The following is a 13,013-nucleotide window of genomic DNA, read 5'->3' on the forward strand; positions in this document are numbered from 1 at the left end:
TTGAAGCGTGGCGTGGTACAGTTTAGCCAAATTCAAGGGAGCGTCCAGTATTGTTCAGACTAGAGAATTTAATGAAGTTCTTAATGAAACACCAGTGCAAACAAGCAACTCTAGATACAGTTTGCGGAAACGTGGTAAATGACTTCTACCCCCAGGAAGGGAATGCTTGCACCCCCAGTGACCTGCTTGCCCGTTTTAGTCTTCTGATTCTCTTCACTGAACCGCGTTGGATTTGGCTGATAAAAGGCATCTGGCTACAGTATGAGGAGAGTGCATGTTTTGTAAGCACCCCGGGCTTTCACAGAGCAGGACTTGTGCATGGCGCAGAGGACTTCAAATTTGATTCTAGATTCCAGCAGGAACCTGTGGAGTGTTTTGGCACAGAGGGCTTTATTTTCGGAGTTTGAGACTAAGCCAAGCCAAAATCAAGGAGTTTGATTACCAAAGCTTGGGTTGCGTTTACTCCATATTGAGTGTGTAATAGCCAACAGTAGGTTGTACCTAATTATTAAGTGTGCGCAAGTGAACCAAGACTTGCTGGTCTTTCAACTGCAAAAGCAATTTGAACTGTTTTCAGCATCCTGGGATCAGGTGTTTGGTTGACAAGTAGAAGACAGACATGTATATTCAGAGCTCCCAAGGTGTTCTTTTGCTTAAAGGTAACATTCCATGCTTTCAGTGTGCATGTGCAAGTTTTCATATCTTATGTGTGACCCCCTGCCCGATCATGCCGATCCGGAAGAGATCTTTCCTTATCGCTCCGGAAGGAATCACCGAGGGTTGGCTGTAGGCGTAGCTTGTCAGCAGTCTGAGAATATCATCCCCACCCTGAGCAGATACTCCTGTAGAGAAGCAGCATTGCCCGGGAGACGCCAGGAACAGCAGCGGGACTGCGAGCAGCGGAGGCCACGCCCCCTTGACCCCAGCACCTTCATTTGCACCTCGCGCCTCCCGCTTCGCGGGAGACGCTTCGCATTGGGGGCCACATACCTGGCTGTAACGAGAAGCAGCATTGCCCGGGAGACGCCAGGAACAGCAGCGGGACTGCGAGCAGCGGAGGCCACGCCCCCTTGACCCCAGCACCTTCATTTGCACCTCGCGCCTCCCGCTTCGCGGGAGACGCTTCGCATTGGGGGCCACATACCTGGCTGTAACGAGAAGCAGCATTGCCCGGGAGACGCCAGGAACAGCAGCGGGACTGCGAGCAGCGGAGGCCACGCCCCTTGACCCCAGCACCTTCATATGGACCTCGCGCCTCCCGCTTCGCGGGAGACGCTTCGCATTGGGGGCCACATACCTGGCTGTAACGAGAAGCAGCATTGCCCGGGAGACGCCAGGAACAGCAGCGGGACTGCGAGCAGCGGAGGCCACGCCCCCTTGACCCCAGCACCTTCATTTGGACCTCGCGTTCTCCGCCTCGCGGGACGCGCGCGGGCGTGTGCCGGGCAAAGGGTGGGCCGTCTGTGGCCGTCAGGGGCTGGCTGAGGCTGGGTTGGGCCCCCCCCTCTAACACCGGTCCTCGTGTACGTGCTTGGATACAGGTACTCTGGTCGGTTCGTGTTGTTATTATTCTTAGTGCTTTGGACTTGGACTGTGGATGGGCCTACTTGATGTAATCCATGGTAATTGTCCCATCACAATTGGTTTGCATATGGGCTTTAGACTTTTGCTGCTACACTCACATATTGTCTTGAGCGCTATTTGTTTTTATCTTGTGATTACTTGGTCTTATGCTTTTAAAATTTTAGCATTTTTTTTTAGATTTATAAGATATTCTTCTAGTTTGTAATATTTTTGTGGGGGTTTATTATGGGGAAGAGGAAAGCTATGGAGGGAGGCGGTGCCGTCGGCATAAAAAAAGGGAAAAAAGCAAAAAAGAGTTCGCATGCTGGCCCCAACTGTGTTTTGGAGAGAATCGAGGGAATTGTTAATGACTGTGAGGAAGCACTTGGTAATGACATCCAAAAAGACATAGAAAACGTGGAACAGAGGGGTGGTAAAACGTGCAATAAATCATGCAGAAAAACCATCCCCACAATGTTTACCAACCAGCTTAGCAGTAACAAGTCCACGCTAGTTCCTTTATCGGTAACAAATGACCATCCTGTGGATGTTGTTTCGCCCAGTTCTCCACCCCCACCATCAGAACCAGGGTTGGTGCGGCAACAAGCCCAGATAACTCCCCTTCCCATTCTATGCTCAAACAGATTCTCTCCTCTTGACCTACACACCAGCATTACTACTATATCGGCCCCAGAGGATAGTATGGCATCAACTTTAAGTGAAAGGCCAGCCACCGGCCCAGAGGCTGGATACTCTGAGTTGGATCTGTTGGCTAGGATAAGGAAGTTAGAGGATATGGTGACACTATTGACCGTGAGGCTGGACAGCCTAGCCCAGGGTCAAGCCTCCCCAACCATGACCTCCCCTGCATTTCCACCACGGGAGGCCTCTGCCCCCATTGGGAGGGACACACAGGGGCACACAAAACACACCCTAAATACTTGTTTAACCCCATCCCAAGATCATAGAATGAGGGGGCTTGCTAAGAAGATGGCCATTAATGATAAGGCTAGATCTTACGCAGATATCACGAGAGGCGAGGCTCGGAACGTGGTACCTGACACTAGACCTATGCCAATGGATCACAACCATACCATATCCTCCCTGCCCCGAGCTTCCATCGTACCACCCCCATTTAGAACCACCCCTGGACCTCGTCCGCACTATCCATTTAATAGGGCCAAGGTGTAAATGACCAACGTTCCTAAACTAGCCAGCCAAGGGGGTTATGAATGTAGGGATTCATTACTCAACAAAGCCATTCATTGGTTGCGCTATGTAAGGGGGTGTAGATTCATCATTAGAGACGATCTGTCTAGAGTAAATAGGATTACCAGGGCAGATGCACAGGCGGACTGTCTTGAGATCGAACTCAGCAACCCCTTCCTAGCAGAAAATCTACTATTGCTGGAACTTAGGACATCTCTGCCGGAGTCTTCCTCGATCCAGATCCGCTCCTCCCCTTCTTGGTCATACCTGCATGAGTCCGACGATTCAGGACTCAGACAGGTTGATTGACTGATTTATAGCTGCCCAGATAACCCTTCTCCTGTCCCGGAATGCCTCCACCAAGTGGATAATACCGCTCTAGATCATTCTTTGTCTATGGACTCGGGTGGGGTTAGCATTGATAGCTTGGCTCTCCCACAACCATTAAGAGAAGCCACTCCCTCATACGGGGTGGTGGATGTAAATAAAGATACCCCCCTCAACTGTTCAAGATCACTCCATCTTTTATCCTGGAACATTGCGGGTCTGGAAAAAAACCTTGCTGACCCCCTTTGGAATGACTGTCAATAAATTTGATATTCTTTTATTCCAGGAGACATGGAGTCTAGTCCCCCTTTATAGGCCAGGCTATACTACTTTTCATATCCCAGCCATCAGTTCACCCAGAGGCAGGCCCTCGGGGGGGACTCCTCGCTTGGGTCAACATTAATTTGAATTGGTCTGTTAGAAATCTTGCAACTTCTTCCCAGGATATTCTCCACATTTCCATTGCCGGGCCAGACTGTAAAGTTGGCCTGGAAATTTTTAATGTATATGCCAGAGGGACCCCGGGTGGCCAAGCAAGCCCCATCATATCAACTTTGGATACAGAGCTTACGGCCATTACCTCCACAGCAGGCATAATTGTCGCAGGAGATCTAAATTGCACCTTTGAGCCACTCTGCAATGAGGACATCCAGGGCACCAGGGACCTGGATGCTAAGTGGGAAATCCCCTGCCTTGGTCTCCCCCCAATAAAGAAATGGTCTCCAAGAGCCATACAAATCAACGCTCTGACTCTAGAGCATAATCTGAGGGCGACCAATGGCAGATCCAAATCTGATCTAATGGGAGCCCCTACCTTCACCAGAACCAAGGCGCCCTCGCGCATTGACTATATACTGCTGGACGTCGGATCCTGGGGCGACTTTATTGATATGGAAGTGGTCCAAAGATGCGAAAGTGACCACAATCCTCTGTCCATGCATTTCCTGTGTAATCCCGTCCTTATTTCTACTGAGCTTGTTAGCACCAAGACCACTCGGTTGAGGGAAATTGTCCCCTCCAACTGCAATCGGCGCCTTAAATGGCCCAAGGTTGCCGAATGTGAACTGTCATTGGAGGGCATCAGGAAGATCATTAATGACAACATCTTATTACTTAATGATGTCCCTGACACTCCCCCCTCTCCTGTGCATTCTTCAAAGCTCAAGGAAATATATCTTTCAACTGTGGACAACGTGAGCGAGTTTTTCCAGGCCTAAGTGTACCGGGGCTGTAAGCGTCCCCCTCCTAAGGGTGAAAACCCGTGGTACTCTAATGAGTGTAGGATAAGGTTCAGACTAACATCCTGTCTGCAAGAAAAATATACTATAGGTCTATTGCCTTAGCCAAACGAGCTTGGGAAGAATCTCACTGGCAAGAACTTAAATCTGCAGCCCAGCTGAAGGATGCCACACTATTTTGGGATCTTATTAATGTTGGCACAAGGAGGGGGGCTGACCCACTACCGAACCATATCTCGGGGCGAGACTGGTTCGAACATTTCCAGAAATTATATACGGGTGATGAAGGGCTTATCCCGTTTGAGCAAGGGCACGAATTAGAGCCTGCTGTACCCCCACCTGCGAATGAGCATTTTGGCCTCAATGAGGTTCTTACAGCTATTGCTTCGATTGCGCCCGGTAAAGCAGCTGGTCCCGACGGCCTTCCGGGTGACCTTATGATTCATGAAAAAAATCTCTGGGCACAATTTATCTGTAGATCTCTAAACCTCATAGCAAACGGCCACCCTGTACCTGAATCCTGGAAAGGGGCTGAGGTGGTGACCATCTACAAGAAGGGGGATAGAGAGGATCCTGCCAATATCAGTTTAATCCATGTCATCCAAAAGTGGTTGGCAGGGTCCTCTTAACACGGATGAAGGGATGGATCGATGAGGAGGGTGTTTTGTCCCACTTCCAGGCTGGATTTAGATGTGGTGTTGGTACGATGGATCAGGTATTTAGACTCTGCCTGATACATTGGAAAACTGTAACCATCGAGAAGGGTAGCCTGTATTTGGCTTTTATAGACCTAAAAACAGCCTTCGATCTGGTCCCCCGTTCCAAGCTCTGGCAAGTTTTGCTTGATTTAGGAATCCCTCCCTTGATTTTGTCTCTTGTCAAGCGTCTGCATGAAGATAACTTTGCCAGAGTAAGGTGGGGGGGCCAGGGCCAGCTTACTGAGAAAATAGTTGTCCAGAGAGGAGTACGCCAGGGTTGTGTTTTGGCGCCGACCTTGTTCTCTCTCTATATAAATGGGGTGGCGGACCATTTGAGCGAGGACTCGACCGATGCCCCAACCCTGTGCGGGGAAAAAACACCAACTCTATTATTTGCGGACGACACCCTCCTGGTCTCCAAGAGTCCTATGGGCCTGCAGAAACTCCTCGATCGCTTCACCTCGTTCTGTGTAGCCAGAGGCCTGGTTATTAACATATCTAAAACCAAGCTAATGGCTCTGGCACCATCTAAAAGTTTCGGGAACAAATTTAAGTTGAATGGTAGCCCGCTGGAGTTAGTTGAGGCCTTTGATTATCTTGGGGTAAGGATGAACAATAAAATGAAATGGTCCCCCCCCATCTGACCAAAATGGTCCTGAACCATAAACGGATTTCCGGGGCTATAGCGAGGCATCAGAGACTCTCCTATAGCCGGCCTGTAGTCCTAGCTATCAAAGTATACGAGGGCAAGGCTCTGCCTGGGTGCCTATATGGGGCGGAACTCTGGGGGTTTGACAATCTCTCTGAGTTAGTAAGATCTGAGAATAAATTTCTTCGCGACTTAGTTTCGCTCCCTCCATCCACCCCCCTAATCCCGCTCCGTTACGACCTTGGGAGACACCCAATAAATGAAGTGGCGAGACTGCGTCCCCTGCTATACTGGACCCGGCTCAGGAGGTCTCCCGACCTAAGCCACTACGCCTCCGGCCTAAATGAACTGATAAGATTGGGTGCAGGTCATAAGGTCGGTTGGGTGTCCAACCTGAAGAAATTAGTGGTTGCAATTGGTTTGGACCAGGCCTGGGAGAGTCAGATGCCCCCGCCCAAACCTCTAGTGAAAAGGCTTTACTGGGACTGGATTTCTGCCATGACCAACAAAAATCAAAATGGTATTCTGTCGGAGAGATTTCTGGATGTCAAGCATACCCCAAGATTGGAACCCTTCCTTGACCTCATCGAGTCCCCGGGGGACAGAGTCCTCTACCTTAAATTCAGGTACGGCACACTCCCTCTCCGAGACTTCCAGAATGGTTGGAGCGACCAGATGGGAAACAACGAGGGCTGCCCGGGTTGTGTTTGCCCTACGGAATCTATAGCACATTTTATCTTTGCTTGTAGGGCATACAGCCAAGTGAGGTCTAGGTGGCTAAAACCAGTTTGTATTAATTTGGGCTGTTCATCCCACAGGGTGGCTTTACGCATTTTAACCTATGAGACGCTAATTCCAAGTGTTACTTGTGGTACAGCAAAGTTTTTAGGACATGCATGGAGGATAAGGCAAAAGCTTGTCAAAGGAAAATAGTTAAATAAGCCGTTGCGAGCATTGTCCATTGTGCTCACTTGATTTGGATGGGCTTTAATTATACTGATATGTGGTTTTATGTATTATTTCGCCTTAATCTGTTTTAGCTTTGCCTCATTTTTATGTACGTCTATGAGAACAAGAAAACTGACCAACTGCTGATATGAATTTTCTGGTCTTTTAGAAAATTCATCTGTGATGTATTTTTGTAACTTTTATGATTGATATTTTATTAATCGAATAAAGTGATTTGAATTGAAAGTGACACTTTCTGGCCAACTAAGACTGGTGCATATGTCCATGCAATATTATTTATTTTATAAGCTACCCACGTTTTGTGCTACAATTACCTAACTATTCGAACAATTCATGAATACTGCACATAACGCACAAATATTAAGAACCTCCTTAACTATGCATACCCGTTGCCCAATTCCCTATAAAACATGCTCGCTCCAGACAGTGCTGGAAATGGAGAAATAGAAGTGCAGGTACCCTGCATCAGAGTGCCTGCTTGTTTCTGAGACGTGCTGGCACTCTCCAATTAAAAGTATTACGTCACTCTTGGGAAGTGCAGGTATTCTCCCTTTTAAAATACAAAAGTGCCAGTACTCAGTACCAGCCCATTTAAACCACTGGCTCCCGACAAATAGCAGCAAAATTACAGTATTGTGAGTGATCACTGATGACTGCAAGCACACAGAGGCCCATCTCGTACCAGACACTTTATGGATGTTCTTCAGCCGGACTTCCACGGACATCTCCTATACAATAAACCACACTCTGGATTATTGCCTGCTCAACACACTTTGGATGACCTCTTGCCCAGCATATACATTATTACATTAGACTGCCCTGCACATGTGCTGTACACCAACATTTTCCCTGAAAGTGCATCCGCAACAGAGGCTGTGGGCTCCCTAGATAGATGGGAAGCTTCAACAGACGGAACAGCGGCACTCAACTGTCTGATGGCCGTGCATACATTTTATTTAGAATATTTGTTTGTGTGGAAAAAGTATTTTGAAAAGAAACGGGCAGAGGAATGGTTTGTGATATCTTAGAAAAACATGAAAGGTCACAACACAGATTTAAAAAAAACACATTAAACAAAATGTTCAATAATTATTTTAGCTAAGGCTCACCTTCACTCAAGTAAATCAGGTAGACTCAATTAGAGATCCTAACCAAAGAGACAGAATTGAAAGAGTTTCTTATATACGCTTCAAATACAAACAAGCATTGGCATAGCCAATAGGTCTCGCCTTTGGGACCTTATAAGTATTTAGTTATGCAGCACAGTATCCTTGGTGCAACAACATCAACTGTTGCCTGGCTAAACACTTAAAAGGCCCCAAAGGCGAGACCTATTGGCTATGCCAATGCTTGTTTAGGACTTGTGCCCTGCGTGTAGTGCTCCAAAGTGAAAGAAAGTTAAGTGGATGGTCGTGCCACAAAAAAAGGGAGACTAGGCGCCTGTGTGCTTCCCCTATATATGCATGGTCTGCGCTCATATGCTGCTTGGATCTAGCAGGGCGGGCATGTCAAATAATATATAATGCAAGGTGAGCGTAGTAGTTAATACGAAAAAAGAAAAGCACTATAAGACTTAAAAAGTGTGCACGGGTCACTAGAAGGAAAGAAAAGAAAAAAGAAAATAACCCCATAGCGATGTATAAATGCAAATTAATGAAGCACGTGGAAGAGAATAGCTAAGGCACTAACGGCATGGAGAGAATGCCAAGAACTTCATGCAAAGTCAGGATAAACAGGAAAGGAAAATAACCCCATAGCTATTAATGAGGCACATAAATGAGACAGCAGAAAAAGCCGCTAGTCTTGTGTCAAGACAAATACCTTAGACGCGTGAGTAGGGCATCTTCTCTCTAGATCAGATGTGTTGCCTCAAGCGCGTCCCTTTAAAGAGACGGGCGAGGCAACAAAACTAAAGACGGCTCGCAGCTCAGGGTGGCTGGTGAAAAACGTATGAGATCCGCATTTCACAGCATGACCTGCGCTGCTACCTGCGGCCTTGTACCTGCCTGTCTGGAAGATTAGGCAAGCCCCTGAGTGGCGTTATCCCGCAAAGGCAATGAAGAAAGAACTGCCAGAGCGCGTCTGTCAATATTACGCGCCAATACAATTGAAAAGGTGAAGAAATGTGCCCAACCTTAATCATTGGGTATTAAAGAAAAATGCCGAAAAAAATGGAAGAAAAAAGGTTGAGATGGATATGATAAATCCCATAGGAAAAGTGAGGTGTGTGTGTGTGTGCGAGTAATATTGACAGACCCTCGCTCTGGTAGTACTTTCTCCATTGCCTTTGCCACCCAGGGAGTCGGAGGACACCAGGGAACTGAGCGTTGCTCCCATCGGTAAACTGACGTGGCTCCATGTGATGTGAGTTATTGCGGGTAGAGAGATTTTGTTCTTCAATTAAGGTGCTTGTTAAAACGCTGTCAGCACCGCTGTGCTGTAGTAACGTGTACAACCAGCATTCATCATGTCTTCAGCAGACGCGCTGCGGGAACATGAAGCCGTGGCAGAAGCCCTATTCCTCAATTTACCAGAGGTAGATGATATACCCAGCGGCAGTAATATCTACGAAAATGCAAACAATGATGTTAAAACACAGCTAAAGAACCTAGAGAAATTACTAACAAGCATTGGGCGCGCGACACGAGAAGCTTGTAATAAGAGAACCGGCGTCAAATTCAGAAACACGCTAGTGATGCGCGGGAGCAGGAAAAAGTCAAGTGATCGCCCTGGAAGGGAGGCAGATGGTGGCTGCGCGCGTGCAGGCTCGCGTGAACGCAAGCTTGAGGCCAGCAAAAACCTCTGGTAGCACTTTGAAAACCCCAATACTAAATGTCTCGCAGAGCAGCGCATGCACTGGTTCAGGCGAGACCTAAAAAGTAGCTACAAAAGTAGCTACATTTCGATTCGTTATTACTATTTTTGAGACTAACTTTAGGGAACAACTTAAATTAAAAAAGGAATGCGGCTCCTCTGTGAAGATCCAAGAAAAGCAAGCGGTTAATTTAAGGTCGAAGTGAGAGATACCCCGGGGACTTTAAATTCTAATTCAGCTCACAGTGCAGCTGTGACATATAGTACACCACGTACGATAAAGGCACCAATTGAAGATTACATCTACACAGGATGTTTGGAGGAGTCATGCGGATCATGTTTGAGTGCGCTTTCAGTTTAAAACCAGAAACACAATTTTAAAAAAATACTACCTCAATAGGAGCGCCAGCATCTGAATCAATAAGTAATTGGTTTGTGCCCTTGCCAAAAGAAGAGGAAGTGGAGACTGCTCGTGCTGCCAAATTTACTACAGCAAATGAGTGACAGTGAAGCCCATGAATGGTAAGCAATGGGTGGGCTCCAAGCCCCTTATTTAACACAATATCTTTCCCACGCAAGAGTGCATGCTAACACAGGCAAGACCTAAAAAAATTACCTAACAATTGACGGCTAAAAATAGACTGTCTTCTCTTTATCCAGTGCATCCTTTTGCGATGCCACCACACTCTTTTTTCACCATCTGCCCTCTCTTCTCTGTATCAGACAATTTAAGGCATGTGAAAAGTGGGCAATTGCCCAGGGCCCCCATCTTTCATGGGGCCCCCGGTAAAGTGATTTTTCTATCTATCAATCTCATCTTTCTCAATTGTTCTATATTGCTTCCTTCATTCAGGCTTGATTTAGCAGATAATATGCAATAAAATTCAAGGTTGTTCTGAATGGGGATCTCAAAATCTGCTTGGCCAGGGACCCAACAATTCTTAAGACAAGACTGCTTGGTAGTCCGCAGTAATACCTCTACTTTTTTCCCCGGAGTAAACCTACAACATTGTTCTCTGGGCTGCTTAGTATCTGTTATTTTACTAGTTCCCTCATTGTACACTTTTTAGATCGGGCATTAGCTAAGACTTTTTGATTTTACATAAAAATATGTATAATATACTTACATGTAAGGGTTTTTAGCCATAGGTCTTCAACCATTAGTCTGTCTAGTCGTTCACATCATTTTGCTTCCGCTCACTACAGCATATAGCATGGTGCAGTGGGTAAGTCTATTTGAGCCACTCTTTAACTCATTTTGAGTGACTGAATTTTGATCTCTCACAAGGAGTTCATCCACACACAAGCTAGTTCCTTCAGTGTCAGTGTTTTTACTTTATAATTATTACTTTAGTGTAGCCTTTGTGTTTAGAGCCGGATGTGATAGCTACATGCATCAGATGCTCATTCCATCTTTATCAGCTCCCATCTCCTGCCAATATATATATATTCTTTTTAATATTTTTTATTTGGTGCATGATTACAATGATACAAATTATATGTCATTCTTCCAATCGCAATGCAAACAGCTTGTAAGTACAAAACATGCATGTATTATAATCACCATAGGTAGGTTGCAAATCTATCAAAATAAGTTACGTTATCGTGGATGAGAATTAATGTTAATATGCAATCAATGATTGTTCACCATGCACACATTTCTAAAAAAAAAAATTGTAATCCCCTCCCAACCCCGGGATTGGCACTGCTTGGAAAGGAAAGAATTATAATATTTAGTTATCTATCAAGCCATTTTGCCAGAGGTTCCCAGATCTTTAGCCCTTTTTTCCCCCAACCTTACGCCTCTTTTCCCATAAATGGCCTTTTCAAAATTGTAATGTGCCACCAGAGGTGTTAGCCATTGGTGGAACCCAGGGGGAAATGGATTCAGCCACGCTGAGGCTAGACAAAGGCGGTATATTGCCATGGCTATGAACATCAAATACTCTCCAGGTTTGCCTTGCATCTCTCGATCTACCCCAAGACAAATCAGGGAAGGGGAGAGAGGAACATCCCTCCTTATCACTTCTTTAAAAAAAAATTGTGATCTCAAGTTTTAGATTGCTATGCGTCACAGGAGGCAAACATGTGATTAAGATCCCCCTGATATAGAGAGCATCGTGGACAAAAGGTCCCTCTACCCGTCCCCCATTTAGCGATCTTTTTCGGAGTGTAGTACAGCGAAAAGCAGGATTTGCAATACTGGGACTGAAGCCGTGCCGGAATTAGCAGGTTTTGAGCTAACTCGATAGAGTGGAAAAATAAATCTTCTGAGATACCCATTTCCTCTTCCCACTTCGTAGCTCGGGATGTTAAATCGTCTGGCATTAATAAATTCAGAGAGTGATATACAGTTCCAATAGATGGATGGTTCAATCTTAGACTATCAATAATGTGATTATTAATAAATCCCGCTGGACCGACGCACTTTCTCCTAAAAAATCCCGTATTTGCAGATATTTATAGAAGTCTTTCCAGTCCAGTTTATACATTTCTTTAAGACTCTCAAAAGAAGCAATATCCGAGAGAGAGTATAAATCCCCCAATTTGAACAAACCCTTCTTTTGCCACTTTTTAAGTATTGGGTCTTTAAATAAAATCTGGTAAATTTGGATTATTGTACAATGGCGTGTAATAGTTCAAACGACCCAGGCCCAGCATTTTGCTAACCGATTTCATGCTTTTAAACCCAGCCGTCAGTGTCTTAAAGCGCACTTTTTTTGTAGTGTGAATCATTTAAAAACCGCCAGATCCACCCCCACGCATCTTTGCCCATTATGAGCTCTATAGGCGTGGGTATATCTTTCAACAGATTATCTGTAGCATTATCTGTAACATTGTCTGTTAAAAGTGTGAGGTTGTACAAAAGAATGGTTGCCCAATAATAAAGTCTTATATTTGGGAGAGCCAGCACCCCCTTCTCTTTCGGTAGAGAGAGAAATTTATAAGCTCTTCTGGGTTTTTCATAGGCCCATATAAACCGTGAGAACAAGTCTTCGATTTTCTTTTAGACACATGTTGCTAAATTCTAGCGGAATAGCTCTTATAAAGTACAAAAATGTAGGAAAAAAAAGCATTTTGATCAAATTACATCTCCCGATTATTGAAAGATGGAATTTGTGTAGTCGAATTAGTTCGGGTTTAATTTTTTCAATCAGGGGATCTATATTGCATTCAACTATCTTCTTAACTGTTGCCATAACTTCTACTCTGAGATACGTAGCTTTTTCAACTTGTCTTGTGTCTTGACCCATGTCAACATTTTTACAAATTATCTGGGTTTTAGATCTGTTAAGTGAGTATCCAGACAGACTTCCAAACCTAGCCGCCTCTAATTCAACCTCCGCCATAGAGATTTCCGGATTAGCAGTCAACAAGGCAATGTTGTCGGCATAGGCCAGATCTTTCATCTCCCAGCCATGCGAGAGAATAGGACTCATTTTCTGGTTTCTTTCCAACAAGACGGGTCCCTCTTGTTATTTTAAAAGTATCGGTTAGTGCGCCATTTATGAATAATCTTGCGGTAGGTTGATATTACAACCTCTT

The 13,013-nt window shown here is 45.4% G+C and overlaps 1 protein-coding gene across 1 annotated transcript in view; it reads right to left on the bottom strand.

The window, feature by feature from the left end:
• Positions 1–13,013, bottom strand: part of TNPO1 (transportin 1) — a 1,554,860-nt gene that overhangs the window by 1,027,822 nt on the left and 514,025 nt on the right. The window lies entirely within an intron of this gene.

The sequence above is a fragment of the Triturus cristatus genome, chromosome 2_1 (genome assembly GCF_964204655.1).
Source record: "Triturus cristatus chromosome 2_1, aTriCri1.1, whole genome shotgun sequence".
NCBI classification, from domain to species: domain Eukaryota; kingdom Metazoa; phylum Chordata; class Amphibia; order Caudata; family Salamandridae; genus Triturus; species Triturus cristatus.